The 13,360-nt window shown below is 43.5% G+C and overlaps 1 pseudogene; it reads right to left on the reverse strand.

Moving 5' to 3' along the window:
* Positions 1-8,168: 8,168 nt before the first annotated feature.
* LOC124038463 overlaps positions 8,169-13,360 on the reverse strand; it is a 961,073-nt pseudogene continuing 955,881 nt past the window's right edge.

The following is a 13,360-nucleotide window of genomic DNA, read 5'->3' on the forward strand; positions in this document are numbered from 1 at the left end:
GTGTCAAATCGGTGAGCGGCTGCTCTTGTTGCCGTTGTCTTTTAAGTTAGTGTGTACACTTGTTAGTATGGGGGACCAGTTGATATAAGTCACCAATAAACTATAAATAAACAATTATAGCTACAGTTAACTTGTAATTCTGAAGGCAATTAAGTCCTTAAAATGACAAGGCATTGCATTCTTGGAGACAGTGGATATTTTATAAGGATATACAGGATGAACAAAGAATGAGGGAGATAGCTATATTATGGTGTATTCTTTTCACTGACTTTATTTAAGTATTTCTTATTTACAACAACACCCTAGGAACAGTGGGTTAACTGCCTTGTTCAGAGGCAGAACAACAGATTTTTATCTTGTCAGCTCAGGGATTTGATCTAACAACCCTTTCAGTTACTAGTCCAACGCTCTAACCACTAAGCTACCTGCCACACTAAGTTACCTGCAGTTGTGGGTTGTCATGGGTTAACACTTGAACTGATTGAATCTCACACACGCGCACACGCACGCACGCACGCACGCACGCACGCACGCACGCACGCACACACACACACACACACACACACACACACACACACACACCAGATGGGAAGTATTTAAATTACTTTTGACTATTTTGTCATTTGTATTTCACTGACCTGAACTAGAATCCAATGTATTTTGTAACACGTTATGTTTGAGACCTGTAATTTGTATGTTTTAAAAATGGTTTATATTATAAGTATTTGTATTAAATTATAGTGGTTCATAATTTTCACCCAGCATTGGTATCAGAAGTCTGATGGCACTATGGTGTGATAAGAGTGTCTGCTATATGACCAAAATGTTAATGTATATGTGAAAATGAACACATGCAAAGCATGCTGGGTATTATTATAATGAACTCTGCTCCTGAAGAAGGCCAATTATAATACTCGGACTGCTATGCAATTGTTAATTTTTACATTTATATTTACATTTTGGTAGTTTAGCAGACATTCTTATGCAAAATGACTTACAGTCAGTGCAGAGTATGTGAGCGGAGGTGAGTGGTCGAAAATCCCATTCATCAGTCAACATCCTCCCCTGTTGTACTTTTCCCTTTCTGAAAAAAAATAACAGTCGCTCCAAATTCGCTCTATTCATTTTCAACATTCCAACATTCCATGTTGTAGGCTATTGAACCAGGACCTACCTGATGATATGTGGCCGCTGTGTTAAAAAACTACTTGATTTTCTCTAATCTATTGAGGATCAGACACTTCAGTAGTCACTGGTTCTGTTGGGCTCACCTCTTACAGTTGATAGAGAACTTTAGCACTGTAGCAAACTTCAACTCCTCTTTTCTTAACTAACAATAGCCTGTACGGAAATCTAAACGTCTTCGCTGCTGCAGCATGCGCTCATTCGTTGTCTTACTTTCAATAACACAGGCTGTGTGACCTATTTCTTGGTATACCCCATATCAACATATCTGTGCATTAGTGGTTGGGTAAGCTAAATAATAGGAATAGAATACGCCTAATTAGAAGAACAGTGATGAAGGAAATAAAAACTGCTGGGCAGAGCATGTGGCTGAGCTGTACCGGAGTGACATTGGAGGGAGAGACACTCAAACATTTTTTAAATCTGCTCCACACTCGAACCAAATTACACACGCTCTACTCCTTGCTCCACTCCAGCTCCACTCTGCTCACATCCTCGGAGTCAGAGCATTCAACTAAGGCAGATAAACAACCCCATAGTGTATTACAGTCTAAGTAAGCCCAACGTTCTTTTGCTACTGTTACTGAGAATGTCGTTATAGTAATGGTGTGTACTTGCATACTTATTTGGTATTTTGAAAATACTAAATACCTACCTGTATGTATCTGTATTTTATCTAAAATCAACTCAAAAGTATGTTCTATTTTAGTTTGGTACATTGGTCTTTAGTGTATCTTGTATTTTTAACATTATAGATTTGAATGCATCTTTTGCCTATCTCTGACACACACACACACATACACACATTTGACCAAGATATCAGTCTCTCGTCGAGGAAATAAATATTTATTAATAACTGTAGTAATCATGATAATAACTGCAATAATAATTGTGATAATAATTTAACAATATCATAATAGTACTGTATCTCTGAAGCACATTGGAAGCATACAGAAAGTAGGACAAAACAAGAAGATAGAGTACAGATGAGTACAGAGTACAGCTGAAAATGTGGTCTCTTTAAATTGTTCAATATATCTCTTTATTTATGTTTTTCATTTACCTACTCATCTTTTAAACTATATGACCTTGGAACAATTACCAAAAAGAAGAAGAAAGAAATAGATTTGTTTGCACATGAAGAGTCCTTGTTTTGAATATACAGTTATACAACGTTCTGATATAGACAGAGAAGGGAGGGGAGGGGGGGGACTCTGTACATTTGGAATACAAAAGCACAAAGTTTATAAGCCGTAAACAGATAGATAGACAGACACGAACAGAATGGAAGGGTTTCTCTTTCACGGGGCTTACTTCTACACCACTCCAACCTTTGTGCTTTGGGGGACTGCAGAGGGCGTAGGGACCCAGGATGGTGATGGATAAGCTATAAGGTGGGGGGGGGGGTAGGTCTGTGGGTTTGGCTTAGAGGGTTGAGAGTTGTATCAGATACTATAGGATAAACTGGGTCTGAACTGGGTTTGGTTAGGACTGAGGTTTCTGGTTTTAGAGGAGACAGGGTCTGGGTTCAGATGAGACAGGGTCAGGGTCTGATTTTAGATGAGACAGGGTCAGGGTCTGGTTTTAGAGGAGACAGGGTCTGAGTTCAGATGAGACAGGGTCTGGGTTCAGATAAGACAGGGTCAGGGTCTGGGTTCAGATAAGACAGGGTCAGGGTCTGATTTTAGATGAGACAGGGTCTGGGTTCAGATAAGACAGGGTCAGGGTCTGATTTTAGATGAGACAGGGTCTGGGTTCAGATAAGACAGGGTCAGGGTCTGATTTTAGATGAGACAGGGTCTGGGTTCAGATGAGACAGGGTCAGGGTCTGATTTTAGATGAGACAGGGTTTAGGTTACAAACAAATCAGGGTTTTGTAAGGAAGCGTGTGGATTTCCGGGAAGCCGTATATTATTGAGATAAGTGGGTTAGAGGGCAAAGGGGTATAGGTGAGTTTAGGAGTAGGGGGTGGGGGGCACAGTACAGTTATTAGCCTTAGACTGTAACAGAGCTATAGTGAAGTCTGCTTCACACCTGTTTGGCATATCCACACACTTAAATAAAAACATTTTCATCCCTTTCAGAGCAAACATTAACACACACACGCACGCACACACACACACACACAACCACCACCACCACCTATTTCTGTGGTGCTGGGAATAAAACAAATTCTTACCAATATTCTATGCTCAAAGACAAAAAAATACTCCCTGCAATAACATTCACTTATGCTTGTTTATTTGTATGTGTAAGTTCCGATAGGCCTACATATTTACAAGGGTGCAGAAGCAAACTTGTGTGCAGGAGTAGTTTTAACACTGCTTTTATCACACATCTCTATCATCAGGGATGGACAACAGGTCGACATGAGAACGGAAAGTCTCAAACAGACCAAAGAACAACAGAACCAGAATATTTGTCTCTGTGACACCCCAGAGGTCGCGGCTCCCAGATCTCTGTTAGATTGACATCGTAGTTATTTTTTTGGATTTATTTGCTTGTCTTTTTTATTACATCAGGTCCCAGTCTCTCTCAGTGCCAGTGCAGACTTGACAGCAAGAGTCCCTTGAGCTTTGCAACAACTGATAGAGTGGTGAGAGGTTGACAGGGGATTTTCCTCTAGAACACATGTGTTTCCACGCACACACTTTTTTGGTTCAGGTCTCATCATTTGTGCCACATACAGCTAATATGTTCTTATCAGACACACTTATTGAGAGCAATTACAGTTAAGTGCCTTGCTCCAGGGTACATTGCCTTTTCATGTAGTTGACTCTGGGATTTGAACCAGTGACCTTTTCATTACTGGCCCTTTGCTCTTAAAAGCTAGGCTACCTGCCTCCCCGACCTGTCAACATACAGCTGTCCCCCTGTCCACTTGTTACGATTCCCGTTCTGTCGTCTCAGAGACAAATAATGAAGCAAAATAGGTTTATTTCTCTGGAACCTTGCATCCATTCAACTGTAGGAAACGTCCATAGGCTAGCCTGTCAGATACCGTCACATCTGGGTCCAGGGAAACGTCCACAGGCTAGCCTGTCAGATACTGTCACATCTGAGTCCAGGGAAACGTCCACAGGGTTGCCTGTCAGATACCGTCACATCTGAGTCCAGGGAAACGTCCACAGGGTTGCCTGTCAGATACCGTCACATCTGAGTCCAGGGAAACGTCCACAGGGTTGCCTGTCAGATACCGTCACATCTGAGTCCAGGGAAACGTCCACAGGCTAGCCTGTCAGATACCGTCACATCTGAGTCCAGGGAAACGTCCACAGGGTTGCCTGTCAGATACCGTCACATCTGAGTCCAGGGAAACGTCCACAGGGTTGCCTGTCAGATACCGTCACATCTGAGTCTAGGGAAACGTCCACAGGGTTGCCTGTCAGATACCGTCACATCTGAGTCCAGGGAAACGTCCATAGGCTAGCCTATCAGATACCGTCACATCTGAGTCTAGGGAAACGTCCATAGGCTAGCCTATCAGATACCGTCACATCTGAGTCCAGGGAAACGTCCATAGGCTAGCCTGTCAGATACCGTCACATCTGAGTCCAGGGAAACGTCCATAGGCTAGCCTATCAGATACTGTCACATCTGAGTCCAGGGAAACGTCCACAGGGTTGCCTGTCAGATACCGGCACATCTGAGTCCAGGGAAACGTCCATAGGCTAGCCTGTCAGATACCGTCACATCTGAGTCCAGGGAAACGTCCTTCGACCAGCCCACCAGATACAGTCACACCTGAGTCCAGGGAAACGTCCTTCGACCAGCCCACCAGATACAGTCACACCTGAGTCCAGGGAAACGTCCTTAAGCCTGCCTATCAGATACCGTCACATCTGAGTCTAGGGAAACGTCCTTCGACCAGCCCACCAGATACAGTCACACCTGAGTCCAGGGAAACGTCCTTCGACCAGCCCACCAGATACAGTCACACCTGAGTCCAGGGAAACGTCCTTAAGCATGCCTATCAGATACAGTCACATCTGAGTCCAGGGAAATGTCCTTCGACCAGCCCACCAGATACAGTCACATGTGAGTCCAGGGAAACGTCCTTAGGCTAGCCTCTCAGATACAGTCACATCAGAGTCCAGGGAAACGTCCTTAGGCCAGCCCATCAGATACAGTCACACCCGAGTCCAGGGAAATGTCCTTAAGCCTGCCTATCAGATACAGTCACATCTGAGTTCAGGGAAACGTCCATAGGCCAGCCTGTCAGAGAAAGCAGCTCATTGTGGTATAGGGAAGCTTGATCTGCAGCAGAGGCAGTGGTGAACTCAGAAAGGAAAGAGAGCTCAGTGTTTTCCAGTACCATTCTGTCCTCCGCTCAGAGAGGAGAGGGATAGGGTGTCCCCTCATTCCCCTCGTTCCCTGTCCTCAAAACTGGATCCTCAACCCCCCTCTGGAATATGCTTCCAAAATCCCCTCGAACACACCTCAGGTTTTTATCTTAGCGCTGTCATTGTGGGACCCCCCCGGGACCCCCCCACCACCCCCTCTGCAGCGCTAATCCCTCGTTCCCTCTCTCTCTCTCTTTCACCTCAGAAGAGAGAAGAAGAAAGAAAACTATATTTGAAAAACATATTTTATCTGGCACACAGGACAGTATGCGGCTCTGCGATTCTCCTCTCCTGGTGTTCTTGTTCTCATCAAATGTTAAAAGCCTTGGTGAGAAGCGTTCTGACTGATCCAGTAATGATTACACTTATCTGGAGTGAGTCTGTCTGCAGGGCACTGGTGTGTTCCACATAATACCTTCCCCAGTCACTTTGGCCTTGACGTGACCGTAGTCCAGCATTATGGTAGAATAATCGTTTGCTATATTATCATTGTGTAATGTACAACATACATATTGTTACAGAGTACAGTTGGTTTGTTTTTAAAAAAGAACAACATTTACATAAAAAGTCCAAGAGTTTTTGAAGTTACATTCAATAGCTGAACCAAAGGAAGAACAGTAAATAGACAAACAGAAATAATGCCACACAATTATAGTATAAATCTCTCGATATGTTCGACAGTGCATTAAGTCCTGCGTCATGAAATCAAATATTGATAAAATTAAAAATTAAAAGCTAATTTAATTCCAAGGGTTGCAGATCACAAATAGATATACTTATATTCATCATTTATAAATGTTTTTTTTTTCTTACTCAGTAATACAATAAATACAACATTAGTAAATGGCTACAATGGACTTTTTCCCACCATGTCTGACAGCATGTTATTAGTACAATGTTTAAATATAGAAGGATGTCACTCAAGTAGAGTTTGATATAAATAGAAAGGTTTAAAGAGACTTCAATAAAATGTTGTTGGTTGGTTTTGACAGAACCTTTTCTCTCTCTCTCTCTCTCTCTCTCTCTCTCTCTCTCTCTCTCTCTCTCTCTCTCTCTCTCTCTCTCTCTCTCTCTCTCTCTCTCTCTCTCTCTCTCTCTCTCTCTCTCTCTCTCTCTCTCTCTCTCTCTCTCTCTCTCTCTCTCTCTCTCTCTCTCTCTCTCTCTCTCTCTCTCTCCCTCTCTCTCTCTCTCTCTCTCTCTCTCTCTCTCTCTCTCTCTCTCTCTCTCTCTCTCTCTCTCTCTCTCTCTCTCTCCCTCCTCTCTCTCTCTCTCTCTCTCTCTCTCTCTCTCTCTCTCTCTCTCTCCTCTCTCTCTCTCTCTCTCTCTCTCTCTCTCTCTCTCTCTCTCTCTCTCTCTCTCTCTCTCTCTCTCCCTCTCTCTCTCTCTCCCTCTCTCTCTCTCTCTCTCTCTCTCTCTCTCTCTCTCTCCCCCTCTCTCTCTCTCTCTCTCTCTCTCTCTCTCTCTCTCTCTCTCTCTCTCTCCCTCTCTCTCTCTCTCTCTCCTCTCTCTCTCTCTCTCTCTCTCTCTCTCTCTCCCTCTCTCTCTCCCTCTCTCTCTCCCTCTCTCTCTCTCTCTCTCTCTCTCTCCCTCTCTCCCCCCCTCCTCTCTCTCCCTCTCTCTCTCTCCATCTCCCTCTCTCTCTCTCCCTCTCCCTCTCCCTCTCAGAATGAGCTGGAGCCCAAACCTAAGATGGATGGAGGAGTCAAAGACTACATCCCAAATGGCACCCTATTTCCCACATAATGCACTACTTTTCAACAGTAGTATATAGGGAATAGGGTGCCATTTGGGGCGCGTACCAAGTGACGATTGGGAGTGGACAGCTCCCATGTTTCTAATTTGTAGCTCGATCCCCAACCTGCCCACCACCCCCCACCCCAACACGATGTACAAAAGAAGTGATTTGTTTACTACACAGCACAGCCACCTCAACCACAACTACACAACAACATGTTTTGGTAGCGACGCCGTGATTCAGGGGCCTGCTGTGGCCGGCAACAGACATGACCTCTTGATACTAACCCCTGACCTTTAACCTCCAACCCGTTGTCCATGTTAACTTTAACTCCACATGCCCCCCTGGACACCTAAATACAATTCAGTGTGTGTTCCCTGGCTTTTTACAGGCTTCTCTGCTTCCTTGCTGAACACACACCTTCTTATTCTTCCATTGACATTGGAGGGGGTCTTTAGTTCAAGCTACAGAGATACAAAGTGAACTGGAAGCGCAACGTGTAGAGAAGAGCAGTTTTTATAGTGGAAGGAAGCTCCGAGAGTTTAGCTCCACACTAGAGTTTAAATGTCCCCCATTATATGACATCACTTCATGTTTTCACTCCCTAACTTTCACCATGACCCACAGAAAGTAATTCATTCTAAATTGCAAGTTAACTGCAGAGGCTGACCTGTAAATGTGGCCCATTAGTGGTCAGAGTTTGTGTGTGATGTCATACGTTTTTTACCCTTTCCATGGAAGACGCAGCCAAGCACTCATTCGCCTGCCATCTGGGGTTGTTGCTACGGCGTCACCACGGTGTTACCATGTCATTACCATGACGTCCATATGAGTCATGCCAGGCAGACAAGCAGTCCCTTACCATCAGCGTCTTGTCCCCCCCACACACCTCCCATTCACCTGAACTTCCCAAAGACACATTATACATCTCTGTTTTTTAGTTTGTTTGTTTACCCCTCACATTTTTTTAAGCATACTTATACATTACATATAATAATATATTTACATACATTACTCTTTGCTCTTTTTGGAAATCATAAACTTAAAAAAGTTTAGAAAAATAAAATAGTTTTATGGTGCCCTTTCTCTTGGTCTCGTCCGCCCAGCAAGGCTTGTCCCAGGGGAAAGCTATATCTCGCTCTGCCCCTAAAACTCCAGGCGCAGTGGTTTAGGCCGTTGTTATGGTGCTTGGCCAAAACATCTTCCATCCACTCTCCCCTTTTGAGCCTCTTGATAGAAGGGATCCTGACAATGTCCTCTCTTTTTGTATTTTTGTTGATTTCATTTATCTTGTTTTTTTGTGTTCTTTCTTCATCCATGTTGTCATCCTTCTAGTTTTGGATGTATTTACTAGAATAGAATAGAAAAAACAAACAGGTCAATGTTAATGGATACTTTTTTTCATATACTGTAAACTTTTATATTTAATATTTTTTCAACAGCATATTTTTTCATATATTAAATTCCAAACAGGAGCACCTAAGACATTTAATATATTTTCAAAGGGACAGGTGTAAAGTCAATCACAATCACAATCAATACAAAAACAACAACAAAATCAAATCAAATCAATACAACAATCTAAAAAATATAGACATCAGTAAAATCAGTAATGTTTTAACTTGTTTAACATTTTTAAAAAACATTGACGTTGAGATCATGAGTTAAGAATGTGAATAAAAAATACATTACATTACATAATAACTAACAGAGGATTCTAAACTGGGTGGTTCGCTGATTGGCTGACAGCAGTGGTGTATACCACGGGTATGACAAAACATGTATTTTTACTGCTCTAATTACGTTGGTAACCAGTTTATAAGAGCAATAAGACACCACAGGAGTTTGTGGTATATGGCCAATATACCACGGCCAAGGGCTGTGTCCAGGTACTCCGCGATGCGTTGTGCCTAAGAACAGCCCTTAGCCGTGGTATATTGGCCATATATCACACCCCATCGTGCCTTATTGCTTAAATACCCTGTGTGTCATTAACCTGTAACAGGCTAGGAGTTACTACATGCAGCTATGGAGCAATTGCAACTTTTTATGCTCACAATTTCTTGTAATTTTCGTACAATTAAATGAATGAACAGTGGTAAGTACCTTTTAATTGCCTGTACTTACAGTACATAGCAGGTACATTGTAATTAGAGGTTATACCCTATGGCTAGTAATGTTACATACAGTAGGTTATAGGTTACCACTAGGTAATGTAAAGTGCTGTCATAAAAAAAACAGTTTTAGAGTTTAGCAGCTAAGAGAGAGAGAGAGAGGAGAGAGAGAAATGGGGATAAACTGCATTAAATTCCTGGAGAGGGAGAGTGTTCTGCTGCACACAGCAGGGGTTCTGTTGACAGGCTATAGAACCCCTTCATTTCAGAGAGATGAGCCTCTGGTGTGTCGATCTTCAGAGGGAGAACACAGAGGCCGACTTCAATTTCAGCAGCACTTTGTAGTCCCTCACCCCTCCTACTCCCTGCCCCTCCCGGTCCTCCTGAGAGAGGAACCCAGAAACCAGCACAGCTGTGCCATGGCCTCACCAATCAGCCCCAATAATGCCTCCCTCTTGTCTCCAGTCGTGGACGTTCCCCCGGCCTTACGTGGGAGGGCCCTTAAAGCCCTGCTCCACAAACAAACACAGGAATAAAGACAGCCTTCTGTAGAGGAAGGATGGAACAAAAGAGACAGGGAAGGCGGGATGGAGAGTGAAGAAGAAGAGAAAGAAGAAGAGCGGTGGTGTGAATCCCCCTGGTCGTTGTTGTGGTGAACGCTGCCGGGCCAAGTCTCTCACTCTCTCTCTCTCGCTCCCCCTCCGTACCTCAGAGAGCAGCGCTGACAAACATATTAATCACCTCGGGCAAATAACTCCCAGAGAAGTTAATGCACTGAGAAGCCTTCGCCGCAGCCCCCCACCCCCTGCCTCTCCTCAGCTCGCCCCACCTGCCTGCCTGCCTGTGTGTGTGTGTGTGTGTGTGTGTGTGTGTGTGTGTGTGTGTGTGTGTGTGTGTGTGTGTGTGTGTGTGTGTGTGTGTGTGTGTGTGTGTGTGTGTGTGTGTGTGTGTGTGTGTGTGTGTGTGTGTGTGTGTGTGTGTGTGTGTGTGTGTGCTTCAGTGAAGACTTGAGCTGAGAGCACCAGCTCCTTCTCTCTTCCTGAAAGTGAGAGAATGAGGGAGAGAGAGAGAGAGAGAGAGAGTGAGGAAAGAGTCGGCTGAATCATCCGTCATGTTTCAAAAAGCAAAGCAGAATCACCTTGCGTTACTAATGGCATCAGCATCCTTGAAAGAATAGACGAACGTGAAGCCTGGGGGTGACTTGTTTAAAGACAAAGTATATTGAGTTTGAGGATCAACAGTTAAATATGATATATTAGTTTGATATAAACCTTTGATATCGGGCCGAGATGAATGAGAAACTTTCTCTTTTGTCAAGAGTAACATTTACATACAGTACAGGGTATTGATAAAGTACAGTAGTGTAGCCTGATACAAGAAGGCTTCTGGGCATATCTGGAAAATACTCACTTTAAACACAGAACAGTAATAACACAGAAGTATGGTAAATACACTGTGATGATGACCACTTCACAGGTGAGTAGATATATAATACACATACAAAAGATCATTTGCAATACATGTGTACATAAACACAGTGTTTGGAGTTTTATTTTGCTTGTAGTTTTTGTAAAATATACTTTTTAAAGAAATCCCCTGACATGTACAACTGCAACATAGTTGGTTTCAAACAGAACAAAGTCGCACAGACCAGTAAAACGTTTGGACACACCCACTCATTCAAGGGCCTTGATGACAGCTTTGCACACTCTTGGCATTCTCTCAACCAGCTTCACCTTGAATGCTTTTCCAACAGTCTTGAAGGAGTTCCCACATATGCTGAGCACTTGTTGGCTGCTTTTCCTTCACTCTGCGGTCCAACTCATCCCAAACCATCTTAATTGGGTTGAGGTAGGGTGATTGTGGAGGCCAGGTCATCTGATGCAGCACTCCATCACTCTCCTTCTTGGTCAAATGGCCCTTACACAGCCTGGAGGTGTGTTGGGTCATTGTCCTGTTGAAAAACAGATGATAGTCCCGCTAAGCGCAAACCAGATGCGATGGCATATCGCTGCAGAATGCTGTGGGAGCCATGCTGTTTAAGTGTGCCTTGAATTTGAAATAAATCACCAACATTGTCACCAGCAAAGCACCTCCACACTATCACACCTCCTCCTCCATGCTTCATGGTGAGAACCACACATGAGGAGATCATCCGTTCACCTACTCTGCGTCTCACAAAGACACGGCGGTTGGAACCAAAAATCTCAAAGGACCAAAGGACAAATTTCCACCAGTCTAATGTCCATTGCTCATGTTTCTTGGCCCAAGCAAGTCTCTTCTTCTTATTGGTGTCCTTTAGTAGTGGTTTCTTTGCAATAATTAGACCATGAAGGCCTTATTCACGCAGTCTCCTCTGAACAGTTGATGTTGAGATATGTCTGTTCTTGAACTCTGTGAGGTGCAATCTGATGTGCAGTTAATTGCCGATTTCTGAGGCTGATAACTCTAATGAACTTACCCTCTGCAGCAGAGGTAACTCTGGGTCTTCTTTTCCTGTGGCGGAGAGAGAGCCAGTTTCATCATAGCGATTTGATGGTTTTTGCAACTGCACTTGAAGAAATTCAAAGTTCTTGAAAGTTTCCAGATTGACTGACCTTCACGTCTTAAAGTAATGATGGACTGTAATTTCTCTTTGCTTATTTGAAGTGTTCATAATATGGACTTGTTTTTTTACCAAATAGGGCTATCTTCTGTATACCACCCCTACCTTGTAACAACACAACTGACTGGCTCAAATGCATTAAGTTGGAAAGAAATCCCACAAATTAACTACTTTTAACATGGCACACCTGTTAATTGAAATGCATTCCAGGTGACTACCTCATGAAGCTGGTTGAGAGAATGCCATGAGTGTGCAACGCTGTCATCAAGGCATAGGGTGGCTACTTTGAAGAATCTCAAATATAAAATATATTTTGATTTGTTTTTGGTTACGACTCTACATGATTCCATGTGTTATTTCATAGTTTTGATGTCTTCACTATTATTCTACAATGTAGAACATTTTAAAAAGAAAGAAAAACCAATCAAGAAAAACCCTTGAATGAGTAGGTGTGTCCAAACTTTTGACTGGTACTGTATACTGAAATGACTCGGCTCTCTGCATCTAGCTAGCTACACACAATGAAAAATGAACATATCGATTGAATCAAACTAAAGAAGCATACTGGAGATTTTAGATTTCTCTTTCCATGAACATCTGACCTCGAGTTTGGCTTTTTATTCAAAGGATACGGCAATGAGAGGCCTACAGTCGAGTTTTGAAAAATGTGATTCCACATGGCTCCTTTGACGTTAGCATTGTGGCTCTTCCTAATATCTACCAGAATACTGTCACCTGGTCTTCCATTGAGAAAAGCTATCTCTGTTACTTTACATGGGAGAGATAATGATGATTTACGATGCAAATAAACTTCCCAGCCAGAGAGAGTTATATCAATACAAACGGAGACCACTACCTCTGGTGGTGTATGGGCTATGGGCTATGGGCTATGGACTATGGGCTATGGGCTATGGGCTATGGACTATGGGCTATGGGCTATGGGCTATGGACTATGGACTATGGGCTATGGGCTATGGGCTATGGGCTATGGGCTATGGGCTATGGGCTATGGGCTATGGGCTATGGGCTATGGGCTATGGGCTATGGCTATGGGCTATGGGCTATGGACTATGGGCTATGGGCTATGGGCTATGGGCTATGGGCTATGGGCTATGGGCTATGGGCTATGGACATTGACTTGGGTCAGTGGAATGGAATTAAGGTATACATTAATGGATTGTTGTGGAAGAGGGAGAGATTAGCTGAGGGAGCCGATGGCAGCCATTTTGTGGCTGGCCCGTGGCCCGTGGTGCCATCTTACAAATGACTGCATTAACAGAGCCAATTAAAGTGGCAATCATTTAATGGTCGCCTACGCAGCCATGCGAGACCAGGCCTTTTATCACGTCAATCGGCCATAAGGCGGTAAGATTCAGTT

Source organism: Oncorhynchus gorbuscha, linkage group LG06 (genome assembly GCF_021184085.1).
Source record: "Oncorhynchus gorbuscha isolate QuinsamMale2020 ecotype Even-year linkage group LG06, OgorEven_v1.0, whole genome shotgun sequence".
NCBI lineage: Eukaryota > Metazoa > Chordata > Actinopteri > Salmoniformes > Salmonidae > Oncorhynchus > Oncorhynchus gorbuscha.